We start from the raw sequence: 15,095 nt of genomic DNA, 5'->3' as shown, positions 1-15,095 counted from the left end.
CATTGGACTTATGCTTAAATATAAAAGAAATCCGCTTGGATTGAAAGGTTTGCTCTATACCTCGAGTAATGCAAAAGCCGGATTCGATCTAGCAAAAATCCTATTGAATCAAAAGTATTTTTTCCTGTCAATTTTCTCATGAAGCAGCAGGCTGATTGCTAAAATTGATAGAAAAAGCGATGGACAAAGAAGACATAAGGAGTATGGAGCGATCCTGTTGGTTAAAATGGGTGGCTCTTATAGACTAAGGGAGACGATTATTGACTAACTATAGGGTTTCTCGTAGATTTCCGTTAGTTAATATACTACCTACCGTCTTTGTCCATTGCAACCACCTGATTCCATCAAGTGGACCCCTCCAAATCCTTTTTGTATTCTTTGTCCATCGCTTTGTCTATGAATTTCAACAATCAGCCCGCTGAACTTTGCATCCAAGAAACGTTTTATCCAGTTACATGATATTCGACCTCCTCGTTGGTCTCGCCGGAGACCGGTTGAAATCCATCAATTTGAAATTTCGAATTCACCTCGGGACTTGAATTCGATTTTTGAATTGATGCAATCGATGCCAGAAACTTCATCCTTCACCAGAATTTTTGTTTCGCCATTTCTTTCTTTTTTTGTGTTTTGTCAATTCAAGTCTGGTGTTTTTTGCAATTTGCTGTATTTTAGTGTTCTGTGTTTTCTTATTTTCTTCTTAATTTCATTTAAAAAAAAAAAAAAAAAAAAAAAAAAAAAAAAAAAAAAAATCTGAACTCTGATTGGCTCTTGCTATCGCCGATCATCGACATCACTCAGCATGTATCAATTTATCGGATGAATGATATTCGATCGCGAAAATTTGCTTTTTGCATCCAAGAGACTTTTATCCAGTGTGTGCGTAGTGCTGAGTCATGACGTCACCTTGCACGGAGAAAAAAATCTCGTGCGCGGGACCCGAAGTTTAGGTCATATAGATCTCTGAAGTTTTCAGATTGAGCATCTGAACACTTAAAGTCTAGCTGTCGAGGTTCGGATCACACATCTGAAACTTCAGTTCTTACATCTAAAGTACTTCAGATGTGAGAACCGAAGTTTTTCGGATATGAGAACCGAATAAGTACTTCAGATGTAAGAACTGAAGTTTCAGATGTGTGGTCCAAACCTCAGCAGCTGGACCTTAAGTGTTCGGATGCTCAATCCGAAAACTTCAGAGATCCATATGCCCTAAACTTTGGATCCCACGCACGAAGTTTTTTTTCTCCGTGTGGCTTTAGCTACATGATAACCAAGCCTTTTTTCTACTCTCGTTTTCTTTCGACCAGTCGAAAAGCTGCGTCCGGGACCGGCCGTCGTGTGGCGTCGGAGGGCGGGCCGAATGTGCAATATGCAACCTGCGGCACCCTATTAATCCTCGGCTAATCGCGCCGCGCCGTCGGAGGGCCGGCCCAGGAGCGGCGGACCGCGCGCGGGCGGGCGTCGCGTCGCGACGCCGCGCTGGCGTTTTCGTCCCCGCTCGATCTTGGACATTCAATCTCGCGCGGGGCGGGCGCGGGCGGGTGGCGTCGCGCGGCGCGGCGCGGCGGCGTCTGGCGGCGTGACGCCCCGCTCCCATTCGCATTCCCGATCCCGCGTCAGCTGCTCGGCTCAGTCGCTCCGCCGCCGCCGTCGCGCCCAGAGCCGCCCGCCGAGCTCCGCCGCGCGTCCTCGCTCTTGAGTCCCACTTCGGTCCTAAAATACGTCGTCGGGACCGAATCACGTCATCATCCCATATGTTCCTCCACTTAACACCTGAACTTCTTACACTATGAATAATTTACCCATCTAATGAACACATCGAAAAACCCATTCTTAAAGTCTAAAAATCCCTTCTGAGTCCTAAATTACGTAAGGATCCCAATTCGGCGATACTACAAGCGATACTACTACGGCGATGCATAATGTACCTCTTTGGTAAGCCATTCGGAAAAAGTTAGCGCCCCAAGTGTTTTTACCACCACCTGTTGATAGTTTCGCCCGAAGACTTTCCGAAGGAAGTCGCCAGGTGTGGAAAATTGACCCCGTCAGTGAGTTCCTCCAGGCGCTGTCACCTGCGGTAGTCAAACTTACAGTGGTGAATCTGCTGGGGCTTGTAAAGACTAGCATCTGTGTTTGTTTGTTTCTTGGTTGTTTATTTTATCCTGGAGTCTGATCGACTCAGTGAAAAAGAAAGGTCAGTTTCGAAATATTTTCGGCTGGACGTATGTTAACTTATCCGCGGGATACTGAGCACACCTCTTTTCGTGCCGGTCAATGATGACAGCGTTTTTAAAAATTTCGAGTTGTTGAAAATCGCGTCTGGTTCCAGAAGTTAACGTGAGTTCTCATCCGGAAAAGGTCAATCACTCGTGGCGAAAATCCATCGGTTGTTTCGGATCGCACGGTGAGGGAAAAGTCGATGCGGTGTCCGTTTTAAAAATAACCCGTCCGTCTCCGAATTTCGTGGAGTGAGGATTTTTCGCGCCGAAAGAGAAGGGCGAAGGCGGCATGCAGTTTACCTGCCCCATCGACGGATGTCTGGCACCGCGCCAGCGGCTTCGATATCTCACCGCAATTTCAGGAGGTTAACCAACTCTCCCGGAATACGTTTGACAATCCCCCGCGTCTCGCGCCGTGGATGTGACATTTCGCCAGCCTCAAAAACAATTTCGCTCCTCTTGTACCGGCGTGTTGTAACTTCCTCTATAATGTCCACTCGCCATCGAGAGCAGCCTTTTAGTTTCGACCCGGAGGGAGGAATCGCGTGAAGTGCGCGATGTTCATCGTTCGAGCTCATCGCTAACGGAGTCGAAATACCGAGTTCAGTGGTGCGCACGTAATTAACTGATATTTCGGCAATTACGCAGAGTATTATTTATTTATAGCGTGCTTTATTTGTTGGTAAGTTTGTGGCTGGGTGTGTGCTTTCCTATCCGACGTGTCCACAAGTTTTAATGGTCCGCTGATCACGATTGCGTGTTTCCCGTTAATGTAAACATCGATGAAAGCAGCAAACTGTAATTACAGCTACAACCCCTCGCTACCCCTCCGTAAACGGAATTGGAGCATCAAGACGTGCCCTCGATTTGAAAAGTGAGTTTTCCATTCCCAGAGTTTTCCTCATCGTACACTATCTGCATGCAGCCGCTTCCAGCAGGATGTAATTAATTTCCAAAACAGACGCATGCATTGCGATTCCAGGTTCATTTCCATGATTTCAGCCAAATCAAAATACGGATTTTTTTATACGTGACCGTTTTTTCCCTCTCAAATTTGGATCCAAAGCTTCAAAAAGCTTAGGATCTTTCCCATAAACTCCTAGAGAAAGTTTTTCTGCAATCATTAGCGGTGGCACTCATGATGAAATCATGCGGACATCGCGGTATTTGAGGGTAATCTTAAGTACCACACGTCCTTTATCTCAACCGCATCAACGTATCGCCGTATCGTTAGTCATGGCAACTAATCGTTTCACAAATAATTTTTATAAACTGTGAATGTTATTTTAAAAGAATTTACTGAGCAGCTTTTGGCTTAATTTTAAATAGATCATTGCATCTAGAATTAAAACCAAAATCATCACTCTACGTTTTGCCTCGATCTCCATCGGAATTGCATGCACTCACTAACGTGTATATCTTAGTGAAATTTTAAAATTTCACTTGTAATCTTGATATTAGCTTTTTCCTTCATTAGTATCAGTGTCATTGCATTGAGCTATCCAAACTATATTTGCCTGTGATGAACCAATGCCATCGCAAATAAGTCTCATCGATCAAAATAAATTGAGAACGAACTTACCGGTCGATAAATGACGCCACTCCTCTAACATAAGGGCGTATCTCTATTTTCATGTGAGCCCCAGAAAGTATAGAGGTATACGGAGAACAGAGCTCACGTGAAATTCAAGATGCGCCCTTAAGTCGGAGGAGCGACGATACATAAAATGGGATTTCACCAAATTTTTCATCCTCTTCTGATGTACTTATACAATACTTGTAAACTCGATAATTGAATCAGTGAGTTCGGAAACACACCAACTCGGGTTTTTTTCGATTCTCACTTTTTTACGGTTTAGTAACACTTACGGATAGAAGCATCTGCAGGCAAAAGGAAATTTCGAAATTGCAATCGGAAGTGCTCGAAACAGCGACGGGTAAAGGGAAAAATCGAAGGATTTCATTGGAAATTCCAATTTTTGGCCATTTCAAGGGAAACGGGTGACCATCCGATTTTGCGGTTTTCTTTTTTCGGTTCAGTACACCTCGTACCAACAAGTTTTATAAATATTCAAGCGTTATTCAGGTCGATAAATATTTTTTCAGGGCAGACTATGAAAAATCAGTATCTGAAAGTCGGCGAGAACGAAAACCAACCAACTCGGAAATTTTTAAACGCTTAATTCTCTGTCATCAAACACGGTGTATCGATTTCAACTTGGTGCTTTACAAAGTCTCTAAATACTTGTCCTTTGGCACCAAAAAGGTTTTTCTTCAACTAACCTCTTCGCCCGCTACGCAGTTTTAGGTGTTTCCTGAACAATTTTTTTTCCCCCGAGTTGGTGTGTTTTCGAACTCACTGATTCAACTACAATTTCGCACACTCAGATACGTAATTATTCCACAATAAAGAAAACTGAAATCCCTTTAATGCTCAATTTTTTTCAAGTCGACATCTCTTTTTGACTTAGCGCGGAGTTGGATTTTCCAAACACGAAAAACGCTGATTCCTCACCGATGAGTTGCGGTTGGGAATTTGGAGTATGTCCTCCGCATTCTACGTTACATTCCCATCAGGAAACTTGTATTTTATGAAGTTCGGTTTCTGACCATTCCCAGGATAATCCGTTTCACCCTTTTTAAACGGCATTCCAGCGATTCATTAACTTCATAATTCCTCAGATTCATAAATCCTTTCCTTTCATGCGCATTTACATCAATTAGTTTCTCTCTCCGCGCTTTTAAGCATTGCTCCTTGATCATCGCATCGCGTTCGTGGATGTTGGTATTCAAACTTTTATTCCGAACAAACGCCTCAGGTCGAGAAGGCGCGCAAAGATGGGCCTTGTTCCCTTATTCTTTTCGTTCTCTTTTTAAATATTTCTGCACCACGTTTTATTCATTTCCTTTAAATTTCCTCCCATAGGGTGGAGCAATGTGGAGCATCCTACTTTTTACGAGGTTATGTGTATAATATCAAGTCTATTAGAAAACTTCAAGAAGGGAATGATCGTGAAAAACACCTTGGATCAGTTGATTAGACAAAAACTCATTCCGCTATTTGTGGGGATTATCACCCTCTCAGTTTTTTTGCTCCTTCGCTTTCGAAACTTAGTACCTTATGCAGTATGTTGCCTATGCCATGCACTTTTTTATCCAGCCCAGAAGTTTTTAACAAAAAAAACCCATCCTTGTCGTTTCCAATCGACCAAAAAAAGTGCCGTGCTACTCAAAGCATCGCCATTTGTAAAAATTAAAACTAGATTTAAATTAGAATCAATTAAGAACTCTTAAAAAGAACTATTTGTTTGGCTACTGAAGAGAAGAAGTAATTAAATTATTGGCTAAGCAATAAACGCATAATGGATTAAAAATTAAATTTAAAATAATATTCTGCCAATGATTCTCAACGTACCTCTTCCAGGATCGTACATTGCAGCTAGCAATCCAGAGGAGATTGAATGAGATCATGCCGGTAGATGCAGTATTTTAAAGGTTGCTTATTGTGCCAAATGAAACAAACACTGGAGACGATCCTTCGGTGTTGAAATGTATTTGGCATAAAGAATAATCTTTTAAAGAACTAAATCTACCGGCATAATCTTTCAAGCTCCTTTTAATTCTCGACAAATGAACGCTTATTCGCTCTTCCTCCGGGCTACATTAACGGTTACCAAAGTGTGCTTTGCAATTACAGCGTGTCAGAACTGATTTCCTAAAGCGAAGGAAAGGTAGTAAAAAATTATCATCTCAAGCAGTTTAGACTCTGGAACTCCGGAATCTTTTCGGTCTTTCGTTGCTATGGAATCGAATTATGAATTGTGTATGATCTCTACAGAAACTTGCATTTTGTTTGCGGTCAAGCTTGAATATAGGGGGAAAGGGCTCTCCGCGTCCTCTCCGTTCGTGGCCGGAAAAGTTCATGTGGCTGTGATAGATGCGTCCGAGTGATTCCCCTGGTAAAAATTGGCGATGAGAGCTGCGTTTCAAAATACCATAGGAATTCTTATAGCCGGCTAAAGGAGGCTACAGAAAATCATGTAGCTGGCTGTAGAATGCAGAGAAAATCAAATGGCTGGGCTATACGAAGTGATAAAAAATTATGCAGCCGGGCTATAGAGCCTTTCACCGGGCTTTACACTTTATCGCCTGGCTGTTGCTTTTTCGCCATCGATTATAAAAGGCCATTAGAGAAATGTGGTATGAATCTATCGAATGTTTCCGCACGAGCCCATGATCTCGTTCAGTGACTTTTAATTCTTACATGTTTGAAAAGTAGAGATAGAATACAGTTCACGGGAACCCAACCGGATTTTTTTGAACAAAATTTACCTGCTCGAAAAACGAGTTTAAAGTTGCGTATTTTAAGCTTTTGTGTTAACGCGCATCTCCAAGGAAGCCAAAATGGCATCCGAAAATATCCGTCCCGCGGCGAGTGTATGCACTCTCTATAGCAGGACTCCCTCAACCGGGAATTATGTTCCACGTAGTCACACATCAATAAGGGCTCCACGGAGCATGCTTACAATTGGACGTATTTCTTACAAACGGAACTGTGTGCATTATGACGTGAGCCCTATTATGGATATATTCTGATCGGTCTCACAGCTCATGTCTCAATGCACATAATGGAGATGTTGCATGTGTCAGGAATTTATGATTTGGCTGTTGATTCGTATGTAAAAGTTGGCGAGAAACACGATGGTGCCACTGCTTTTATCTGAAATCAACTCCCAAGCTCAAAAAAAGCTCTTAAGTTGAGGCCAAAATGGAGGGGACATCCCAAGCTATCCTGAGAGTCCACGTCTACATCAAGACAAAATCTCCATGCAAAGATAGGGAGGAAATGCATTGACAGGGCTGCCACTTTATTTGGGGACTCCAAAACTTAAATTACGGCAACCCTGTCAATGTATTTGCTCCCTATCTTTGGATGGAGAGTTTGTCTTGATGTAGAGGTGGACTCTCAGGGTAGGGTGGGATATCTCCTCCAATTTGGCCTCAACTTGAGAGCTTTTTTTTTGAGCTTGGGAGTTGATTTCAGAGAAAACCAGTGGCACCATCGTGTTTCTTGCCAACTTTTACAAATGAATCAACAGTCAAATCGCAAATTCCTCACACATGCAACATCTCTATTATGTTCCGCGTAGTCGCACATCAAGAAGGGCTGCACGGAGCATGCTTACAATTCGACGCATTTCTTTCTAACAGAACTATGTGCATCATGACGTGAGCCCTATTATGGATATATTCTGATTGGTCTCAGAGCTCATGTTTAAATGCACATAATTCCGTTCGGCAGAAATACATCCAATTAGTTCTCTCCATTTCATATCCGATTCGGCGGGAAAATTCGATTCAGCGTAACGGCTCACCGCTCGCGAGAAACCTTAGTCTTGGGTGAGCCTGGATCCTTGGCTCGGTTAGGCTCCGTAATTATCGGGCCATATGCCGTGGCCGGATCGATGACCCGCGGGGGGGGGGGGGGGGTGTCGAAGCTTACTGTTTACAGTTTACGGTTTACGCGGGTGAGAACGCTCTCGTCAATTACCCAAACCGCGCTCCAACGGCATCTTCGCGACGACGGGAGGAGGGGGATGAGGGGGGGGGGGCAATCATTCTGGGTAAAATACGGATAATCCGATTATGATGCCTGCCACTTCTCTGCGGCCGCGTCTTCGCTCTCGGCGAGCCCCCCTCCCCCCCTCTCCGGAGTTGTTGTCACTTCGGGGATGGAGATATCAAGATCGCGACCTTCCGCAGCGTTAGCTTAAGTATAGTGCTTAGGAAGGTGTGAAGTAGCCGAATTGTACCGCGATGGAAACGGAAAATGGGTGGCGCCGAGCAACCCATCGTACTTACGCTGCTTTTTGTTAACAAGTTTTGGTCATGGTGGGTCAGTTGCGCCGGTCACAGAATCTTGCGGTTTTATATTAGATTCTCTTGTGGATCGGCCCAAACATAATAAGATCTGTCTAAATGACGACTTTTTACGTTCAATATCAACGGAGATATCGTACTTTGAAAAATTCGGATTGTACCCCGAGGAAAAAAATTGGCCTCCGGCCAATTTATGCGCGGCGCTTCGCGCCGCGTACCGGCGCTACGCGCCGGCATTTGGGGGGCTTCGCCCCCCCATCCGCTTAGCGGATTGGTGCGGGGACCGCACGGGACTTTCTCGCTCGAGCCGGCGCTTCGCGCCGGCATAGACACTTTTACTGGAATATTTAGAAAAATACTGCCAATTTTACAAAATCATAAAGTTTGATTGGAATTTTGATCACAGGATAATAGTTATGAAATTTTTATTCAAACCATTGAACTTCATTGTAAATGTCTTCGCGATATGTGGTGAATTCATATATTCGGACTCGACTTGTTGATTTTATGAGGCATCTTCAATTAAATATGTAATTGATTAACTAAGTCTCCTGTCAAAGATGGCGATCCGTAAAAATCTTAGCTTTTCTACGATTCATTAGGATCCATTAGATTCATTGACATCATACTTCAGATACGATTTTATATTATAATCTCTCCTTAAGCACGGTCAAAAGCCATCAAATATCTACTTGAATGGGTAGAATGAATATTCGATGTTCAAATAGTCTTAAAACTAAACGGTTTTCGCTTAGCATCTCCCAAATTTTAAATTTGGCGGGCGAATCTACCTGCTGGAAGGTTCACGACACGCCCGCCAGGAGCGCCATCTCCTTACCGCGTATCCCCGTAACTCAAAGCGAAAACAATAGAGAGCGCCATCGACAAACGTCAACGAGAGACAAGTCAACAAACGTCACGTTATAACAATTATAACCTCCTTCATTAACAAGCATTAAATCAGTCATATTTGTGCCGAATTATTACATTATATTTGTGCTTAGTACCTCGTAAAAAGGAACCGCAAAAGATGGAATCTGCCGGGATTCTAAATTCATTAACAACAAACATATTAGTTTTTAATAAAGATCTAAGTGTCAGTTCTTGGCGTTAGCTTGATGATTCATAGTACCTTTGTAATGTGAGTATGTATCTAATTAGTTGTCTAATTTTGCTTTGTGATTACCTACGGAGTAATTTTGGAAATAGTATATGATGCATTATATAATGCATTTGAATTCCTAGGTTTCACCTGACTCAAAGCGTTTGCTGCTATTAGGTATCTAGAAGCGCTCCGACTCATTTATCAGAGAATTGAGCGTTTCCTATCGGCCCCTCTGCAATTATGAGATTAGTCCATGAATCCTTTAGGAACTTAAATTAATGACTCAGATGGTGCTTTTGAGCCAACTTTCAAAGAATTAAAGGCATTTTTTCAAAATCTACAGTCCATGAGCTCTCCGTGTGACCGAAGTGCTCTCCTCGCTATATGACGCGTAACCCTTCAATTTTTAGTTTAGTCCAAAGACCTCGTAGGAACTTAAATTAATGAACCAGGTGGTGCTCTGATGCCAACTTTCGAAGAATTGAAGGCATTTTATTTTATTTTTTTTCAAATTTACAGTCCTTGAAAATGAGCTGTTTCGCGGAGCAAAGTGCCCTACTTTTGGGCCTCGTATCTCTTGAATTTTGAGTTTAGTCCAAAGATCTTTTTGGAACTTAAATTAATGACCCAGGTGATGTGCTTGATGCCCATTGTTAAAGAATTAAAGACATTTTTCAAAATTTACAGTCTTTCAAAATGAGCTTTCCGTGTGATTTTGCTAAAAATGGACAATTGAGCGTAGCCCCCCCAAATTTTAGCGTACCTCAAAATCGTTGAACGTGCATAAGGAGACCATAGATATGGTGTCCTGTGCCAATTTTGAATGAAATCGAACAGATAGATTCTGAGATATCGCTGTAGACAGATTTGGGGGACGCCACACGGACGGACACACATTTTTTCAAGTATGGTTATTTTTACTCCTGGGACCTTAAAACGTCTAGAAATGATGAAATTTCAACTTTTTTTTTTTTTTTTTTTGGAGGATGACAATACTTCCTCTCTACCCTATGGGAGCGAGAAAGTAAAAATAAACGCTAGGTTCTAAAATTATTAAGCATCTGAATTGTAAACAGGTAGGTACTATTGAGCCCTAATTCTTATTATTAAACGCATGCAACTTACAAATACGAGTACCACAGGTGAGGAAACGGTGGAGAAACGGAGACAACGAAACATAAACAACACAAAAATAAAGTTCAGTGGAACTATTTTTCAAGAGAATAAAATAATTAACACTGACTTCACACTTTAAATCACAGTTCTCCTGAATATAAAAGGGGTAAGAAACGATTAATCCAAAAAATTCTTCAGTTTCCAGAGGAATAGATTCAAAACGACAGAGCAATCTTGCAGCAGTGCAGTCAATACCAGCCAATTCGTTCAAGATGTAGCAAATGAGTCATTCATTTGTTTTTTTCATAATGAAGAATTAAAACACTTAAGACGGGGCATGACAGGTAGTGACAGGTTGACGGTGTGATGCCATGACGAAGTAAAGGGGTACCTCTGCACCAGAGACAAGTTGTCTTGCTGGTTGCAGTCATTTCCTCGTAAAGAGCGGTCGTCATTTATAGAAACAGGTTTTGTGGCAAAATCGGTTGCGATTTAAGTTTGTTAAGCCGTTAATTAATGAAATTAATCGACTCTTCTTATGATAATCTCATCATTCAGGAGGTGGTGGCGAGCGGAGAAATGTACAAGCCTACGTCACATCAAGCAACGATATAGCAAAAGAAGATCGTGACATATTTGGGTCACGTAATGCGTGAAACCCTCATTCCCATTGGACAGTGTGCATCTTACGTCATGGCCAAAACCAACAACGGCCGGCTTGCCACCTCCTTCTGCATGCGCCCGTCCGTTCTCCATTCTCTGCTCAACTTCGCACAGGCTTGGATTGTTATCTTGGTAATTTCCTATTTTTTTGGAAGAATTAATCAGGTAGCGTAACGTTCGTATCTTATCCGCTCTCCAACTGATCTCTTATCTCTGGTCCAAACTCTTGTTCCTCTTCTGAGCTAATCTTTTCTCTTGATTTGTCTTTACTTTGTATTCTTCACACCTAACCTAGTTACTTCATCTGTCATCATGTACGTTTTCCTTGGAGCCAGTCAATTGGTTCGTATGCTTAATAATTTTCCTGTCGAAGATTCTGTATCCTTGGCAGTTAGTGGTGCTTCTGCTTGTTGCCTTCCTCCGGCAAACCATGATCTTTGGCTCCGATCGATCCTAAAAACCCAGATTCTTAAGCGCCTTTCAAGAAATGAAGCCTTCGACAAAGACAGGGATATTCTTATCATTCTAGCAGGGACTAACGACATCAAGGCGGAAGTTGATGTCCCAGCCCTTAAAAAGGCCTTGAAGGCCCTCCTTCTTTATGCGAAAGACACTTTCGCTTCATCGTCGTCGGCAGAATCCCTCCTATTCCTCTCTTTCCTGCGCATGTCAATCGCAAGATTGATGTGGTCAATCAATGGTTGTCGAGCTTTTGCTCCAGAGAATCATTGCGTGATCGTGTTCTTGTGGTTGACAGCTTCTCTCCCTTCATGCGTCAAGACTCTTGGGAGCCTGACCGCCGATTTTACGAAAAGTTTTATTTTCCTAAAAGAGGTCATCAGAATCGCCGAGTAGACTTGCTTCACTTGAATCGAGAGGGTCTGCGCATCCTTCATCGTCTCCTCCTGGAAGCGGCTGAGCGTTTCACAACCTAAAGTCTTCCCTTTTTTTTTGTCCTCAACTCTCCAAACTGTGCTCGAAGTATCCAACCGGTTCTCTAAAGGACCACTGAACAGTATTGACCGGAATGTGTGTACTTTATTCTATCCACATTTCATTGCAATACTATCATTGGCTCCTCTAAATTTACAGCACTAAGGTTTTACAAACACAGCTACTTTAAATACACCATAATTAATCAATGTTTTGAATTCATGTGAGTGTCAACACAAAGTTTACTAAAGATGAGAATGATTTCAATTTCTTCATTGCAAGTGCTGTTCAGTTTCATGTTTTGAATTCATGTTGAGTGTCAACACAAAGTTTACTAAAGATGAGTATAATTTTAATTTCTTCATAGCAAGTGCTGTTCAGTTTCATACAGTGGTCATTGTTTGTTCATGGTTCGCATTTTCTTCCTTGGATTTACGAATTGATGCCTTGATCACAGGCTTCATCTCTAACGGATGTATGGCTTACTATTTGTTCAAAGGTATTGGAATTAAGTAATCATATAAGTAAAGATTACCACTTACATTTAGTTGTCAAGCATTGTGTGGGATTAAAATTTAAGAAGTGCCTACTTTTGGTAGCTAGTTCCTTCTTAAATTTTAACCAGGGGGCCAATTATTTAAAGTTTAAAGCAGCCCGATAAGACATCCAATTGCAATATATTACATGGTTAAGATAGGGCTATGTCTTATAGTTTCAGGCTCATGCCACAATCACACGCTGAATGTGGCTTGAATGTAGAAGTCATCGACCCGATGCCTGAATTTTGCGCGTGACGCGCAAAATTCAGCAACGATTCTCAGCAACCACCAATTCTGAATTTGTTTGAACTATTCAAGTAGATTTGATACACATCGGGATGAAAATAACTCGAATCTGCTAAATTTCAGCCGATTACTGATGACTTCTACATTCAGCTGCTAAATTCAGCGTGTGATTGCAGCATGACTTAGCTTCAATAATTAGGCCGCAGGTGGCCTCATTTTTAGCACTGAAATAACCTATCCCAGCAGCAAACATAATTTGGATGATGGAATAACTGTTTAAATATGGACTGCGTATAGAAGTAAAGAATCAAGTCTATTGAATTGCTTTCAAAAAGATGCAACTTTTCCTTTTTGTGAAAAATGCCCCAGAATTTGAATAATTTGTGTTTTTCCACCCAAGCATTCTGGTTTTAAATGAACTGAACGGGAATGCATGCATTCAGTTTCCCTTAAGGTCAGGTTGCATAATTTTAATGGCAATGGAACTTGATTCATTTCTAAATATCACTGTTCAAATGAGCTTTAGGATTTCCAAAACAGGATTTTATAGGTATCTATTTACTTACGAGGACCCTGCATTAACAATGCCAAGTAAGATTTTCTTGGGAGCGCAGAGCCTGCAAAGCAGCAATGGAACTTGATTCATTTCTAAATATCACTGTTCAAATGAGCTTAAGGATTCCCAAAATAGGATTTTATACCTATTTATCTCAGAGGACCCTGCGTCAACAACGCTAAGTAAGAACTGCTTGGGAGCGCAGAGCTTGCAAACGTTTCTGATTTCATACCCTATCATTTCTCCATGGTCAGCCGATGATGTCGCAAAGGAAGATTAAATCCATTCTGCCAATACCTACCATTCCTCAGACACAAGCAGATATTAATTTGGCTATTAAGTACAGTCAATCACTATTTCTACATATTTTGTGTCCAATACTCTGAACTTTTTCAGGTCGCTTATGCTACGTTCGAGGAGAGGTACTGTGTGAACTCGGAGGAAGGGAATCGCAAGGTTGTTGTGATTGAGTTAATAATTTATATCAACAACTGTAAAGTATGGTATTTGGTACATATATAGACCCTGCGTCAACAATTCTAAGTAAAAAATTGCTTGGAAGCGCAGAGGTGGCAAACATTTCTGATTTCATACCTCATCATTTCTCCTCGGTCAACCAATGGTGTCGCTGAGGAAGATTTAATCCATTCTGCCAATACCATTCCTCAGACACAAGCAGATATTGAGTTAGCCATTAATTACAGTCAACAACTATTTCTACATGCTTTGTGTCCAAGGAAACTGTAACGGTCAGAGGTTGAATAGTTTGCATCGTTACCTGGGCTCGGCTTTGAACTTCACCGCAATGTCAGAAAGTAGAAGACAGAAAGCAATGTTCTTCTCTTCATGTTCAAAAAGTATCGGGGAAATAAATAGATCTAAGTGGTTATGTCCATTAGCAGGATAGATCAGTAGGTATCGTCAGCGCTGACACCCAACATTACAGCACATGCATTTCAAATGAAGAAGGCACTCCTCTTGGAGCTTTATTATTCTAGGTTTTGGTGTAGAGAATAGGTCGAAGAAGAATTCGATTTACTCGAGATTCATGATACTCATTGAGCGAGGGCATAGAACAAATTCTAGCCCAGCCTCGGATTCTCATTCTATGACGAGTGAGGTAGAGACATGTGATGGTGAAGGAAGAAAGGTAGTCGCAACTGGAGTTGAGCCGCCATTTTAAAGGCTGTGACGCGCAGAGGGTACATGGTGTGCCATGCAATCAGGATGAACCCAAAACGTACACGATGCCGTGTGACGTCAAGAAGGTACGAAATGCGACTACCATTCTTTATCCGCTTTGGAATAAATCTGCATCTTGTTGTTGAATCGGGTTTGAACCAATCAAAGAGCGGTATGGACATGGCATTACTCTCCCACATTCCGACTCTCAATCTCCATTCCTGTCGGTGATAACGTGGATCTTTGTTTACAACATCTAAGTCAAGGTGTTTCTATTTTATTTCATTTACTTTTTGTGTCATTAGTTCTTAATTTTGACATTTGATTTCATCATTCGCTGGGTAACAATGCATTATAGTAGTATTAAAACAATAATAAACGATTTGCATCGTAATATCGTGAATATAATCGGGTGTAGTGTTTTACTTTCTGTTCCTCAACCCTTTACTGGTCTCATGTTTTCATCATTTCATCCGTTCGCTCACAGTTTAAGCTGAGTAGGATAGTTGTGCAAGGATTCTTTTTGGTATGTAGCAGTTGCTAACTTTTTTATCTCCAATTTTAATACATTTAATCCATTTGTTAGAATGTTACGCCCAGACTGCGGAGCTTCCCACCGATGAGTGATCTCGATACCCCCTTGAGATGGTCTGCACTCC

At 41.8% G+C, this 15,095-nt stretch overlaps 1 protein-coding gene across 2 annotated transcripts in view; it reads left to right on the top strand.

The window, feature by feature from the left end:
- Window positions 1-1,565: 1,565 nt before the first annotated feature.
- The window catches only part of SPR (Sex peptide receptor), a 313,008-nt gene continuing 299,478 nt past the window's right edge, over window positions 1,566-15,095 (top strand). For both annotated transcript variants that reach the window (XM_072299981.1, XM_072299982.1), the window contains exon 1: window positions 1,566-3,090. The gene's annotated coding sequence lies outside the window, so the exon portion shown is untranslated. The remainder of the gene's footprint in view (window positions 3,091-15,095) is intronic.

The sequence above is a fragment of the Bemisia tabaci genome, chromosome 4 (genome assembly GCF_918797505.1).
Source record: "Bemisia tabaci chromosome 4, PGI_BMITA_v3".
NCBI classification, from domain to species: Eukaryota; Metazoa; Arthropoda; class Insecta; order Hemiptera; family Aleyrodidae; genus Bemisia; species Bemisia tabaci.
This window is presented reverse-complemented; position numbering and strand designations above follow the sequence as displayed.